Source organism: Rutidosis leptorrhynchoides, chromosome 2 (genome assembly GCF_046630445.1).
Source record: "Rutidosis leptorrhynchoides isolate AG116_Rl617_1_P2 chromosome 2, CSIRO_AGI_Rlap_v1, whole genome shotgun sequence".
Classification (NCBI taxonomy): domain Eukaryota; kingdom Viridiplantae; phylum Streptophyta; class Magnoliopsida; order Asterales; family Asteraceae; genus Rutidosis; species Rutidosis leptorrhynchoides.
The window spans coordinates 685,263,904-685,280,604 of record NC_092334.1 but is presented as its reverse complement, the minus strand read 5'-3'; the positions used below and the strand labels follow the sequence as shown (position 1 = coordinate 685,280,604).

Below are 16,701 nucleotides of genomic sequence, written 5' to 3'. Positions count from 1 at the left end.
TATATATATATATATATATATATATATATATATATATATATATATATATATATATATATATATATATATATATATATATATATATATGTATATATAGTATAGATTAGTGTTATATTAGATTAGTTTGGGTTATGTAAAAGTTATTTTTACGGGTTTTTAAAGTCGGAGCTCTGTCCGTGTAACACTACGCGATAAATAATCAATGTAAGCTATGTTCTCCTTTTTAAATTAATGTCTCGTACTTAAGTTATTATTATGCTTATTTGAGCCAAAGTAATCATGATGTTGGACTAAATATTAAAGACGGGGTAATTGGGTTTTGTACCATAATTGGGGTTTGGACAAAAGAACGACACTTGTGGAAATTAGACTATGGGCTATTAATGGGCTTTATATTAAATTAACGATACCTCGTTAATTTAATATAAAGGTTATGATTTGAAGTATCTATATATAACCACATACGCTTAATCGGACACGATGGGCGGGATATTTATAAGTACGAATTATTGTTCATTTGACCGGACACGGGGATGGATTAATAGTCAATGGACTCATTAAAATAGGGGTGGATTACATTCAAGGGTAATTGGTGTAATTGTTAACAAAGTATTAAAACCTTGGTTTACACACAGTCGATAACCTGGTGTATTCATTAAGCAAAGTATTAAGACCTTGTTACAGTTCGAATCCCCAGTTAGTTGGAATATTTGACTTCGGGTATAAGGTTAAATTTGCCGAGCAGTTTATAATTATGACCGATGAACTATTATGGACAAAAACCAGATAGGTTTCAAATACATCTAGGACAAAGGATAATTAGCCCAGGATAATAAATTAAAGTCAAAACGTCAAACATCATGGTTACGGAAGTTTAAATAAGCATAATATATTTTATTTCATTTTTCCTCGTACTTTTATTTATTGTCATTTCAATTATTGTTATTTATTTTATATTGTTATTTAAATATTGTCATTTACTATACGCTTCGCTTAAAATATAAATCGACAAACCGGTCATTAAACGGTAAACCCCCTTTTATATATTATTATATATAATTATATATATTTTGTACAAATATAGTTGTTTAAAAATATAGTGTGCAATAAGCCCGCTCCCTGTGGAACGAACCGGACTTACTAAAAACTATACTACTCTACGATTAGGTACACTGCCTATAGTGTTGTAGCAAGGTTTAGGTATATCCCATTTGTAAATAAATAATTAAAACTTGTGTAATTTGTAACGTATTTCGTAGTAAAATATAGTACTATCACGTACCCCCACGCTACCACATCAATACTGCTGTAAACATCGAATCAAACAAGCCACCACAACACCACCATCACTTTAAATCACTGTTGTAGCTGTCTCATTTTTTTTATATTTTAATTTCTGTTTCTGCGTGAACAACAGAAACGCTGCAGCTGCACCTCTGATACATTTAACCTTTTTTGTTTCTTCTTGTCCTCTTCGTAAACCCAGTTCGAACAACAACCTGATAAGTATAACTTACATCGGAGGTTTCAATATCTTCCGGCGGTTTCAGCGGCGGACGGCGGGAATCTTGAGAGGTGGAAGTGGTGGTTAGGTAAGTGGAAAAATCACATTAATTATACCGAGCTCTTCGTGCTGATAACGTGTTATGATTTAATATTGTATATGGCATATATCTTACTAATATGAGGGAAGATAGAAGAGATTAAATTCTTATTCAAGAATGGTATACCTACTGATTACAATCGATAACATACTTATAGTACAATAATTCACTGTGCAGTTAAGTGGAACAGTAATATCCGTAATCCACCAAATATGTTGATTCACCAAATTTTACTTTATTAAAAGTGTCGGCCACTACACCATGACACTTGACTTATAACAAAAAAAAGATAATTGGCAAAAAATTGCACTGTTAGGGGCATATTATTTTGTTTTGTTTTAATCTATAATCTTGCTTTTACAACTTTCTATGATTTTGATGTTGTTTTATACAATTTGTATGATTAAAAAGTTTTAACAAATTTTTGCCCTCGAAAAGAAATTAAGAATCCTATGAATCCTCCACTACTTATTAGTGCCCTTTTTGTTTAAATTTTAATTTGTTTTTATGTAGATTATGAATATGAATAATGATATTGAGGTTCTTGCAGGGCTGTTTGATTCTTCTCTTGAACATGAGTTTATTGAGAAGGAGATTGTTAGTTGCATTGATATGGCTAGGAATGGGATTCATGCTGTTTTGGTTATTTTTTCGGTTTGCAACCGATTTTCAGAAGAGGAGAAGGCTGTAATAAGTAGCTTGATTACACTTTTTGGAAGTAAAATTCTAGATTACATCATAGTAGTTTTCACCGTTGGAGATGAACTTGAAGATGAGGACAAGACTTTAGATGATTTTTAAGTGATTCTTCTGACTCTTTAAAGGTAGGTGGAGCTAGCAAATTAACAGTTTTAGTTATATACTCTGTATTGTTCTTTGTATTATGCACTTAATCTTACTTTGCTACTATACTATATATGGTAACACACCCGTTGTTTATTATTACAGCAAATCTTGAGTCGGTGTGGGGATCGATATCTTGCTTTTAATAACAAGACAAAAGATGAAACTACACGATTGGATCAAGTGCCTAAACTACTTCATTTAGTACACATGGTGCATGGAACTCCATACAGTAATGAAATGTTCAATGAGTTTAAGGTCATACTTGATACTACTATTAGCTGAACTCAAGTTTACCAGTTACATATATAATGACTCTGCACATATCATTTTTTTTTATTTCTACAGAAATATGACAGAGAAGGTGAACAGGATACATTGGTACGAGGTGAGCAATTCAAGCATATATTAGAGATGGTATGTATCTCTAGTCTACATAGTTATTTTATACGTATCTTTTTCCTCAAATTGGATCTATGTCGTATCCAAATTTAGATAGCATGTGTTAAAACTAAAAATCTTGTTACATATATATCTTAAAAATCGGATATTATATAAAATGGTCTACTATACACAGGTTGAGTTGAGGCTCAAGGAGACAAATTTGAAGCTGGAACAATTATTAGCAGAAGAGCGAGCTGCTCGTATAGAGGCTGAGAAGAAAGCGGTGGCTGTTCAAAAGAAGTCAGAAGAGGAAATGCTAAAGATTAAAAATATAACGACCCTCATTTTTTCATCTATATTTTCTTCCGTATAATTTAAAATGCCCGAAAAAAAAAGAATAAGTATTAATGAATGGTCGTTATATATATACGAAACTAACAAACGTTAAACGGATAAATATTATTCAACAAAGTACATCTATAAGTTTATATTATATAACGAAACCTAAACTTATCAAGTAATTTATATAATGTATACTTAAAATAAATAAGTTTACAACATATAAATTCATATCAAGTAACATAAGTTTATTAGTTAAATTTATAAACTTTATACTTGACAAAGTTATATATACATATATATTTATATATAACTAAAAAGTATATACATATTTATAAGATGTAAAGTTTATGTAAATATGTTACCACTTACAAAAACTAATCTATACAATGATATATTTTATAAAAATGAAGGTTATAGTCATTGTAAAAAATATATATATATATATATATATATATATATATATATATATATATATATATATATATATATATATATATAAAAAGGTTACTGTAGCGCCGAATAGTAAACAAAAAAAAATTAATACTTTTTGCTTTTTATTTTTTAAATTTTATTCTAGATCTAGATCTAGCTTTATAAAAACACTTTTCTTTATTTAATACAAATTATGGGCTGATACAATTATTAATATTTTTATTTTTCTTTTCTTTTTCTTTTTATTTCTTTTATACATTTTTTTTACCAAGTTTTCACCTATAAATACTAGCCATTTCTTTCAAAATCCTTTATACCTCAAAAATTTATTCTCACTTGAAGATCATACTCTCAAACCTCTGCAAAAATTATTTTTGTAAGTTCTCTATATTATTTTTATAGTTTTTATTTAGTTTTTATCATATTTTTGTGCTAGTTTTATGTTAAATACCAAATAAATACGAAATTAATTATAATAAATAATGTAAATACATGATAATTAGTATTAAGTATCCTAATGACTATAAAAATTATTTTTATGAATTATACATTCGAATTTATATTTATTAAAAATCAAAAACTGACTTTTTTTTATATTCGGTATATATAGATAATGAAGAAATAAATAGTAAACAATTTTATATATTATGTTTTATAATTTTCACTTGTTACTTAGGTCATAAAAGTAATTATAAAAATTTATGTTTGATTTATTTGTCATTTTAAATAATTAATTTGTATTTTCTTCTACTTTTGCTACAGTACCGGAAAATCTGTTTTAAAAAGAAAAATAGAATTTAATGATATAACATGTTTATGACTACAATAATCAATGGAAATTACTTAGGAACTAATAAGAAAGTTATAAAAATTATTTTTAGAATTAATAATTATATATTTCTATTTAATTCCGAATTTAAACTAAAAACAATACAAAAGTTGAATTAAATAGTTAAACTATTAATATAAATGTAAAAAAAAAATTTCTAAGCTTAATACACTATATTAGGTATACGAAAATTTTAGATGAATTAATTGAGTTGATATAATAATTATTACTTTATAAACTTTGATTTATCTTGAACCGAAAAAGAAATTAGAAATAAATACTTTTACACCATAACAAAAATTTATAAATTTTTCCTAAGTTTATTTTGGTCAGTAGAACCTAAGAAAAATATAAAATGTGTTGTTAAACTTATTTATCTATTTATTTGTATTTTAGCTATAAATTTTTTTTTTAATACATAAAACTTAATATTTATGTATAGAAAATTTTTATAATGTTTTATACATGTCACTTACTGTTATGAAATCAATAAAACACTTGTTAGCATTTTTAGATAATTATTGGTACTTATATTGACATAAAACTTAAAATTAAACTATACATATTTTAACATATAAGATAAATATATATATATATATATATATATATATATATATATATATATATATACACATATTAACTTGATATTAATACATACCCATTCATAAAACACAATTTCTATGTATAACACTTGTTTACCTACTTAAATATATCCTACTTATTATTAGGATTTAAAAACCAAACAATCTTAATAACGATAATACAATCGAACTTAAGTAAATACTTATTGTATAAAGTATTTAAAGTGTTGTATTCCTATACGCACCTAAAAACGTATTGGAACGGTATATTAGATGGGTATAGATCTTGATCTTTCTCGAGTGGATGGACACTCGAAAGTCTAGGCGGAGAGTTTGGATTACCGAGTTAAAGGATCCTGTGGCTCAGAAACCTATGACCTGAAAAGGCCATTTTAAATTGAAAGTGTTAGATTGGAAGCTTGTCTAGTATGAGAAGCCTATCCAAAATGATAAATCTTCTTTAAACTTACTATAAAAGAAAATACTAACACTTATCATAATACGGGTAAAACATCTAAACTATTCTCAACTTATTCTTAGGTTGACTTATTCCGTGCTTCGATCATCCATACTTCCTCTTTAAGGATTACTTTATCTCATCAAATTACTAAGGTGACTTTCATAGCCCCACTCTTATTGCTATAACACTTTTTATACTTACTGGGGTGAGACACATGCTGCTTTTATACTTTAAACAACTTAGACACAAGTACGAACTTAAACTGTGCTATGACTAGCTTATGCTACTAAGACCCCACAGTGATATTTTTTAATTGCTTTCAGGATAAGGCATTCTTAATTATTGGGGGTAGGCCTATCGGGAGTAACGTCCCCGATACATTTGACCGCGATGTCTTTGTATTACTTAATAATGATTTAAACAAGGTGATAAGGTACTGTCAACTTATCATCGGGGCAACAAAACAAACGTTTAGTCTAAAATATCACGAATCAGTACTACTTTTGGATCTGCGTGATCTACTTTTATAACAAATCTTGTGGTCTAAGAACAAACGGTCAATCATATTTGTTAAACCTATGAATTTCACTCAACCTTTTTGGTTGACACTTTTAGCATGTTTGTCTCAGGTACTGAATGATCAGGACCTCTATATCTACTGCTTACGTGATGACTTACTTGGCTAGGATCAAGACTTATCGCATATTTACTTTTCTGCATTTGAACAATTTATAATTCTTGTAACGACATTATTAATCCTTCCGCTGCAAATTTGGTTTTATTCATATAGTATTTGTTCTCATTTTATAATATGTTGGTATGTATTATGATATTGAATCACATTTCGCCCAGGCCCTAATTGGGGGTGTGACAGATTGGTATCAGAGCATTATCAGGTTGTTATAGTGAACCAGGATTGCATTTTATGTGTGCCTTACTTGTTAGCTAGGGTACCTTAGCGATCTAGGAAACTATAACCTTTCCTGCCTTAGACTTTAAATCACTTAGGATTACCTTAGAATGTTAAAGCAAAGAGTTCAACCCTACCTCTCATTCTTTACAATCCTAGCTTAAAAATCTAATCAAAATCTCTATCTTAATGTTAGAATGTCAAGCTATCATCAAATAAACAAAATGACTCTTTTCAAACCAGCTGAGAAAGATACTGAAGGATCTTCTACCGAAAAATCAGTTCAAAGCCCACTTTATAGTCCTCCTTCACCAATAATGAACTATAGCCCGAACACTCGTTACAACTCGCGTGGGTCTCCCGAATATTATACAACCCCGAGAAATAAAAGCAAAGGAAAACATCATGCCAATACTGCTGACTCTCATCAACCGATGAATACTCCCAAACGGAATGCTCTTCAAGACCTCCCTAACTACGATAGTGACTTCTCAGGTTATGAGCCTGAAGAAGAGCCTATTAAAGAATCATCTGAAAACTCATCTCGAAATAGAAAACAACCCGAACCCGCCGCCACTAGAGAAGCCGATCCATTATTTTGTAATAACATGGAACACGTAAGGGTGAAGTCTGATATCCTCAACCTTCAGAGTAGTTGTGAGAAGAATAGGGAGTTTAGTAGACGTCATGTTGCTCGAATAGAAGTGCGTCTAAACAACCTAGAAAATGAAAACAAAATCTTGAAAGAAATCATCAAAGAGTCCTTCGACTCTCAAACTGAAAGACTAGAAAAACTTGTAAAAAATAACATGGACAAAGTGATGGAGACAGTAATCAAAGTGAAGACTGAGGAAGAACGGAATACCCGTTGGGGAAAGCAATCTCTTGCCTACCTCCAAGAACTAGTTGAGTCTAAGATGAAAATAGAGAAAAACCGGATCAATCATCAACTGGCTATCAAGGATTTCAACGACAACTTTGTCAACAGCCGCATCACTAACCTCAACAATAATCTTGAATACCTCCACGAGAAACAAAAGGAGAAAAATGAAAAGATAGAGAAATTTATGAAGGAAGCTGAGAACGAGAAAAAGAAGAACTAAAACCTATCTTTTGTTTCATATTTTTCCATTTACCTATCTATGTAAAGGCTTATGCCTAAACTTTTTCCATTCCAAACTCGTGTAATAAAGGCTTATATAATGCCTCGTTTCTAATAATGTTAAGTGTTTATTTAAGCATATTGTCTTATTCACCTATGTGTGTTGTGCAAACGTTGTAAATCTTGATTATGAACTTATAACACCTTGATTCTTCAACTAATAATGTATTTATGTATTGAAGATCAATGGCTGAGTCAACTCGTGGTAACAACAACAACAACAATCTTATGCCATATGTCACTCTTTCTTCTGAGCAATTTCAATTGTTGCTGGCTGCCGCCCAAGGCAATAACAATAACAACAACAATCATAATGTTCCTCCTAAAACTTGCTCCTATAAAGATTTTAAGAACTGTAAACCACCCACTTTTAGTGGAAAAGAAGAAGCCGTAGAACTGGTTCGATGGTTTGAAAAGCTAGAATCAATCTTCCGTGTCTGTAACTGTGGAGATAATGATCGAGTGAAGTTTTCCACAAGTTCACTCACTGGCAATGCTATGACATGGTGGACTGCTCATACCAAATCTGTGGGAATAGATAATGCTAATGCTACCCCATGGGATGAACTCAAAGGAATGATGGTCAATAAGTTTTGCCCAAGAAGTCAAGTCCAAAAGCTCGAAGTTGAGTTCTGGGAACTCAGAGTTAAAGGAACCGATATCGAAAGCTATACCAATCGTTTTCTGGAGCTCTGTACCTTATGTCCCGAAATGTTCCCAACTGAAGCCCGCAAGATAGAGCGGTATATAGAGGGTCTACCCTAGGATGTTCAAGGGAATGTGATTTCTGCCGAGAAGGTTACTGTGGATGCTGTGATCCACATGGCACAGAGTTTAATGATGGCTAAACGTAGGAGAGTTTCGGCTAATAAACAAGTCGAAGTTAAAAACGGTGACAATAAGAGGAAATTTGAAACATCTCAGGGTTCAGCTCAAAATGTTAATAAGAAACCGGCGAATGGTACGAGACCCGGTTATCAGGGTACTAGTCCGTTTTGTTCTAGATGTGAAAGGCATCATCCGGGAAAGTGCACTGCTGTGTGTACAATATGTAAGAAGATAGGCCATGCTGCAAAGACTTGTAGAACCCTACCTCAGAATAGAGCCATTGTTCCGGCTAGAGCTCCTCCAACATGCTATACTTGTGGTGAAAAGGGGCATATTAGCCCGAATTGTCCAAAGAAGAAAGATACTCCAGCTACTGGAGCAAATGCTACTGCCAAAGGTCGTGCTTTTGTGATTACTGCTGCAGAAGCCAGTGATGAGGATGAGGTCATTACCAGTACGTACCTCGTCAATAATTGTTATGCCACTATTTTATTTGATATGGGAGCCGATAAGAGTTATGTGTCAAATGAGTTTTGCACCCTTTTTACTGAAAAGCCCCAAACCCTACAAACCAGACGATTAGTAGAAGTGGCTAATGGGAAGTTAATGAAAATTGATAAAATATATAAAAACTGCAACCTAATTCTAGCCGATAAGGAATTCAAGATAGACCTTTTACCAGTCGAGCTAGGTAGTTTCGATGTAGTGGTTGGAATGGATTGGTTAGGTCCATTGAGAGCAGCCATCATGTGTTTCGATAAGACCGTTCAAATTCCGTTAGGAAGTGGAGAAACTCTTATTATCCAAGGCGAACGAAGTTGTTCCAATATTAATATCATCTCATGTCTTAAAGCCCGTAAGTACCCTGTGAAAGGTTACTCCGCCATACTAGCTCACGTTAAAATGATCAAATTCGAAGAAATGCGTATTGAAAATGTCCCGGTTGTTAAATATTTTCCCGATGTGTTTCCCGAAAACCTCCCTGGTCTTCCACCACCTCGTCAAGTTGAATTTCAAATCGATTTATCTCCAGGTGCTGCACCCATTGCTAAAGCACCGTATCGTTTAGCACCTTCCGAAATGAAGGAACTTTCTAACCAACTCCAAGAACTTTTGGATCTAGGTTTTATTCATCCAAGTACGTCCCCGTGGGGAGCTCCTGTCTTATTTGTCAAAAAGAAGGATGGTACGTTGAGAATGTGTATTGATTACCGAGAGCTCAACAAGCTTACCATAAAGAACCGTTACCCGTTACCTCGCATTGATGATCTATTCGACCAACTTCAAGGGTCAAGCATTTATTCTAAGATTGATTTAAGATCCGGTTATCACCAGCTCAGAGTCAAGGAATCCGACATTCCTAAGACTGCATTCCGCACCCGATACGGACATTACGAATTTTGTGTTATGCCTTTCGGTTTAACCAATGCTCCAGCCGTATTTATGGATCTTATGAACCGTGTTTGCAAGCCTTACCTTGATAAATTAATTATTGTTTTCATCGATGACATCTAGATCTATTCTAAAAGCGAGAAAGAACATGAGCAACATTTACGATTGATTCTTGAACTCTTAAGAAAAGAACAACTCTACGCAAAATTTTCTAAGTGTGAGTTTTGGCTTAGAACCATACAATTCCTTGGACACGTTGTTGATAGTAAAGGAATACATGTCGATCCAGCTAAGATTACCGCTATCCAGAACTGGGAGATACCAAAGACTGCGAAGCATATTCGTCAATTTTTGGGACTTGCCGGTTATTATCGGAGATTCATAAAGGATTTTTCCCTTCTTGCCAAACCTCTTACGAAGCTAACTCAAAAAGGGAGGAAGTTTGAGTGGTCCGAAGAACAGGAATCTGCTTTCAAGATTCTGAAGGAGAAGTTGACCACAGCCCTGATTCTATCTTTACCTGAAGGTACTGAAGATTTTGTTGTTTACTGTGATGCCTCAAAGCAAGGCTTTGGTTGTGTTTTAATGCAACGTGAAAAGGTTATTGCCTACGCATCTAGACAGTTGAAGAAACACGAATAGGTGCCGTGGTATTTGCATTAAAGATATGGAGACATTATCTCTATGGTACCTATTTTACCGTGTACACTGACCATAAAAGTCTTCGACACATCTTTGATCAAAAACAGCTGAATATGAGGCAAAGCCGATGGCTCGAGACATTGAACGATTATCATTGTGAGCTGAAATATCATCCTGGCAAGACGAATGTAGTTGCCGATGCCCTTAGCCAAAAAGACGATGTTAAACGTGTTCATGCTTTAAACCTAAAAATCAAATCGAATCTTATTTCACGAATCTGTGAAGCTCAATTGGAAGCTATTAAACCGACACTTATCGAAGGTGAAGGACCTATAAATTTCGAAAACCAACTGCAAGTTAAGTCCAATGGTACAAGATACTTTGGTAATCGAATTTGGGTTCCTCGTTATGGTAATCTCCGTGAACTAGTCTTGGATGAAGCACATAAGACTAGGTATTCTATTCATCCCGGTTCTAGTAAAATGTATCAGGATATGAAAGAGTTCTACTGGTGGCCCAACATGAAAGGTGACATTGCTACTTATGTGAGTAAGTGTCTTACTTGTTCGAAAGTCAAAGCCGAGCACCAAAAGCCTTCTGGTCTTCTAACTCAACTCGATATTCCACAGTGGAAATGGGATGGTATAGCTATGGACTTTATCACAAAATTGCCTAAGACTGCAAATGGCAATGATACGATCTGGGTCATAGTTGATCGTCTCACTAAGTCTGCACATTTCATACCAATCAAAGAGACTGGCAGAATGGAAAAGTTAGCTCAACTCTATGTTAAAGAGATTGTTACTCGTCACGGTGTCCCTACTTCTATTATCTCGGATCGCGATAGTCGATTTACTTCCAATTTCTGGAAATCCTTGCAAGCGTCTCTTGGAACTCGACTCGACAGGAGTACAGCTTATCATCCGCAAACGGACGGTCAAAGTGAACGAACTATCCAAACTTTGGAGGATATGCTACGAGCATGTGTTATCGATTTCGGTAAAGGGTGGGATAAACACCTACCTTTAGCCGAGTTTTCTTACAACAACAGCTATCACTCTAGTATTAAAGCTGCACCATTCGAAGCTTTATACAGTCACAAATGTAGATCTCCATTGTGTTGGGATGAACTCGAGGACAGACAATTAACTGGTCCTTAACTTATTCATGAAACTTCCGAAAAGATAGTGCAAATCAAGAAGCGTTTAGAAACCGCTCGTAGTCGACAAAAGAGTTATGCCGACCCTTACCGAAAACCGTTAGAATTCCAAGTTGGAGATAACGTTATGTTGAAAGTATCTCCTTGGAAGGGTGTTATCCGCTTCGGTAAACGAAGTAAACTCAGTCCGCGTTATGTTGGACCTTTCAAAGTTATTCAAAGAATCGGTCCCGTTGCGTATCGATTAGAACTTCCAGCTGAACTAAGTCAAGTACATGATGTGTTTCATGTCTCAAATCTGAAAAAGTGTCTCGCCGAAGATACTCTTATTATTCCTTTGGATGATATCCGCATTGATGAGCAAATGCACTTTATCGAAGAACCTATAGAGATTATGAAAGAAGAGGTCAAAGAAACTCGTAAGAGCAACATACCTATTGTTAAAGTCCGTTGGAATTCGCGTAGAGGCCCCGAATATACCTGGGAACGCAAAGACCAAATGATACGGAAATACCCCCATCTCTTCCCAACTGTTGATGAAGCAGACGGAAACTCCACTTAAAACTTCGGGACGAAGTTTTCATTAACGGGGAGGTACTATAACGACCCTCATTTTTTCATCTATATTTTCTTCCGTATAATTTAAAATGCCCGAAAAAAAAAGATTAAGTATTAATGAATGGTCGTTATATATATATACGAAACTAACAAACGTTAAACGAATAAATATTATTCAACAAAGTACATCTATAAGTTTATATTATATAACGAAACCTAAACTTATCAAGTAATTTATATAATGTATACATAAAATAAATAAGTTTACAACATATAAATTCATATCAAGTAACATAAGTTTATTAGTTAAATTTATAAACTTTATACTTGACAAAGTTATATATACATATATATTTATATATAACTAAAAAGTATATACATGTTTATAAGATGTAAAGTTTATGTAAATATGTTACCACTTACAAAAACTAATCTATACAATGATATCTTTTATAAAAATGAAGGTTATAGTCATTGTAAATATATATATATATATATATATATATATATATATATATATATATATATATATATGTATATATATATATATATGTATATATATATATATATATAAAAGTTACTGTAGCGCCGAATAGTAAACAAAAAATTTTTTTTAATACTTTTTGCTTTTTATTTTTTTTAATTTTATTCTAGATCTAGATCTAGATTTATAAAAACACTTTTATTTATTTAATACAAATTATGGGCTGATACAATTATTAATATTTTTATTTTTCTTTTCTTTTTCTTTTTATTTCTTTTATACATTTTTTTACCAAGTTTTCACCTATAAATACTAGTCATTTCTTTCAAAATCCTTTACACCTCAAAAATTTATTCTCACTTGAAGATCATACTCTCAAACCTCTGCAAAAATTATTTTTGTAAGTTCTCTATATTATTTTTATAGTTTTTATTTAGTTTTTATCATATTTTTGTGCTAGTTTTATGTTAAATACCAAATAAATACGAAATTAATTATAATAAATAATGTAAATACATGATAATTAGTATTAAGTATCCTAATGACTATAAAAATTATTTTTATGAATTATACATTCGAATTTATATTTATTAAAAATCAAAAACTGACTTTTTTATATTCAGTATATATAGATAATGAAGAAATAAATAGTAAACAATTTTATATATTATGTTTTATAATTTTCGCTTGTTCCTTAGGTCATAAAAGTAATTATAAAAATTTATGTTTGATTTATTTGTCATTTTAAATAATTAATTTGTATTTTCTTCTACTTTTGCTACAGTACCGGAAAATCTGTTTTAAAAAGAAAAATAGAATTTAATGATATAACATGTTTATGACTACAATAATCAATGGAAATTACTTAGAAACTAATAAGAAAGTTATAAAAATTATTTTTAGAATTAATAATTATATATTTCTATTTAATTCCGAATTTAAACTAAAAACAATACAAAAGTTGAATTAAATAGTTAAACTATTAATATAAATGTACAAATAATTTTTCTAAGCTTAATACACTATATTAGGCATATGAAAATTTTAGATGAATTAATTGAGTTGATATAATAATTATTACTTTATAAACTTTGATTTATCTTAAACCGAAAAAGAAATTAGAAATAAATACTTTTACACCATAACAAAAATTTATAAATTTTTCCTAAGTTTATTTTGGTCAGTAGAACCTAAGAAAAATATAAAATATGTTGTTAAACTTGTTTATCTATTTATTTGTATTTTAGCTATAAAAAAAATTTTAATACATAAAACTTAATATTTATGTATAGAAAATTTTTATAATGTTTTATACATGTCACTTACTGTTATGAAATCAATAAAATACTTGTTAGCATTTTTAGATAATTATTGGTACTTATATTGACATAAAACTTAAAATTAAACTATACATATTTTAACATATAAGATATATATATATATATATATATATATATATATATATATATATATATATATATATATATATATATATACATATTAACTTGATATTAATACATACCCATTCATAAAACACAATTTCTATGTATAACACTTGTTTACCTACTTAAATATATCCTACTTATTATTAGGATTTAAAAACCAAACAATCTTAATAACGATAATACAATCGAACTTAAGTAAATACTTATTGTATAAAGTATTTAAAGTGTTGTATTCCTATATGCACCTAAAAACGTATTGGAACGGTATATTAGATGGGTATAGATCTTGATCTTTCTCGAGTGGATGGACGCTCGAAAGTCTAGGCGGAGAGTTTGGATTACCGAGTTAAAGGATCCTGTGGCTCAGAAACCTATGACCTGAAAAGGCCATTTTAAATTGAAAGTGTTAGATTGGAAGCTTGTCTAGTATGAAAAGCCTATCCAAAACGATAAACCTTCTTTAAACTTACTATAAAAGAAAATACTTACACTTATCATAATACGGGCAAAACATCTAAACTATTCTCAACTTATTCTTAGGTTGACTTATTCCGTGCTTCGATCATCCATACTTCCTCTTTAAGGATTACTTTATCTCATCGAATTACTAAGGTGACTTTCATAGCCCCACTCTTATTGCTATAGCACTTTTTATACTTACTGGGGTGAGACACATGCTGCTTTTATACTTTAAACAACTTAGACACAAGTACGAACTTAAACTGTGCTATGACTAGCTTATGCTATTAAGACCCCACAGTGATATTTTTTAATTGCTTTCAGGATAAGGCATTCTTAATTATTGGGGGTAGGCCTATCGGGAGTAACGTCCCCGATAAATTTGACCGCGATGTCTTTGTATTACTTAATAATGATTTAAACATGGTGATAAGGTACTGTCAACTTATCATAGGGGCAACAAAATAAACGTTTAGTCTAAAATATCACGAATCAGTACTACTTTTGGATCTGCGTGATCTACTTTTATAACAAATCTTGTGGTCTAAGAACAAACGGTCAATCATATTTGTTAAACCTATGAATTTCACTGAACCTTTTTGGTTGACACTTTTAGCATGTTTGTCTCAGGTACTGAATGATCAGGACCTCTATATCTACTGCTTACGTGATGACTTACTTGGCTAGGATCAAGACTTATCGCATATTTACTTTTCTGCATTTGAACAATTTATAATTCTTGTAACGACATTATTAATCCTTCCGCTGCAAATTAGGTTTTATTCATATAGTATTTGTTCTCATTTTATAATATGTTGGTATGTATTATGATATTGAATCACATTTCGCCCAGGCCCTAACTGGGGGTGTGACAAAAAAAGAGATGGAAGCTGCAAAAAAGAGAGAAAAGGTGGAGGAGGAACAGAAAAGAAAGAAACAGCAGGAAGAGAAGCGGAGGAGGGATGAGCATCATCGGCGGCAACGGGAGGAAGATGCTCGCCGGCAACAAGGAGGCTGTGTTATTTTATAAATGCTACGCTTGTAGTGATTGTTTAAGTTTATTATGTTGCTTAAAATTATTATGTGGTATTTGACTTGGTTTATTTTTAAGAGACTTTTTATTCTATATGTTGCATCTGGCTTGAACTGTAGTGACCCGAACTTTTTCATGTTTATATATATTAAATGAAATTGTTATTTACATGGTTAAGTGTTTCCAACATGTTAAGCAATCAAACTTGTTAAGACTTGATTAATTGAAATAGGTTTCATATAGACAATTGACCACCCAAGTTGACCAGTGATTCACGAACGTTAAAACTTGTAAAAACTATATGATGACATATATATGGATATATATATATATATATATATATATATATATATATATATATATATATATATATATATATATATATATATATATATATATATATATATATATATATATATATAGTTAACATGATATTATGATAAGTAAACATATTATTAAGTATATTAACAATGAACTACATATGTAAAAGCAAGACTACTAGCTTAATGATTTTGAAACGAGACATATATGTAACGATTATCGTTGTAACGATATTTAATGTATAAATATATCATATTAAGAGATATTCATACATCATATTATCATGATAATATAATAATTTAAAATCTCATTTGATATTATAAACATTGGGCTAACAACATTTAACAAGATCGTTAACCTAAAGGTTTCAAAACAACACTTACATGTAACGACTAACGATGACTTAACGACTCAGTTAAAATGTATATACATGTAGTGTTTTAATATGTATTCATACACTTTTGAAAGACTTCAAGACACTTATCAAAATACTTCTACTTAACAAAAATGCTTACAATTACATCCTCGTTCAGTTTCATCAACAATTCTACTCGTATGCACCCGTATTCGTACTCGTACAATACACAGCTTTTAGATGTATGTACTATTGGTATATACACTCTAATGATCAGCTCTTAGCAGCCCATGTGAGTCACCTAACACATGTGGGAACCATCATTTGGCAACTAGCATGAAATATCTCATAAAATTACAAAAATATGAGTAATCATTCATGACTTATTTACATGAAAACAAAATTACATATCCTTTATATCTAATCCATACACCAACGGCTAAAAACACCTACAAACACTTTCATTCTTCAATTTTCT

The 16,701-nt window shown here is 31.3% G+C and overlaps 1 pseudogene; it reads left to right on the top strand.

Annotated features, from left to right (window-relative positions):
• The window catches only part of LOC139890330 (immune-associated nucleotide-binding protein 9-like), a 39,797-nt pseudogene extending 24,253 nt beyond the window's left edge, over positions 1-15,544 (top strand).
• The last annotated feature ends 1,157 nt before the right edge of the window (positions 15,545-16,701 follow it).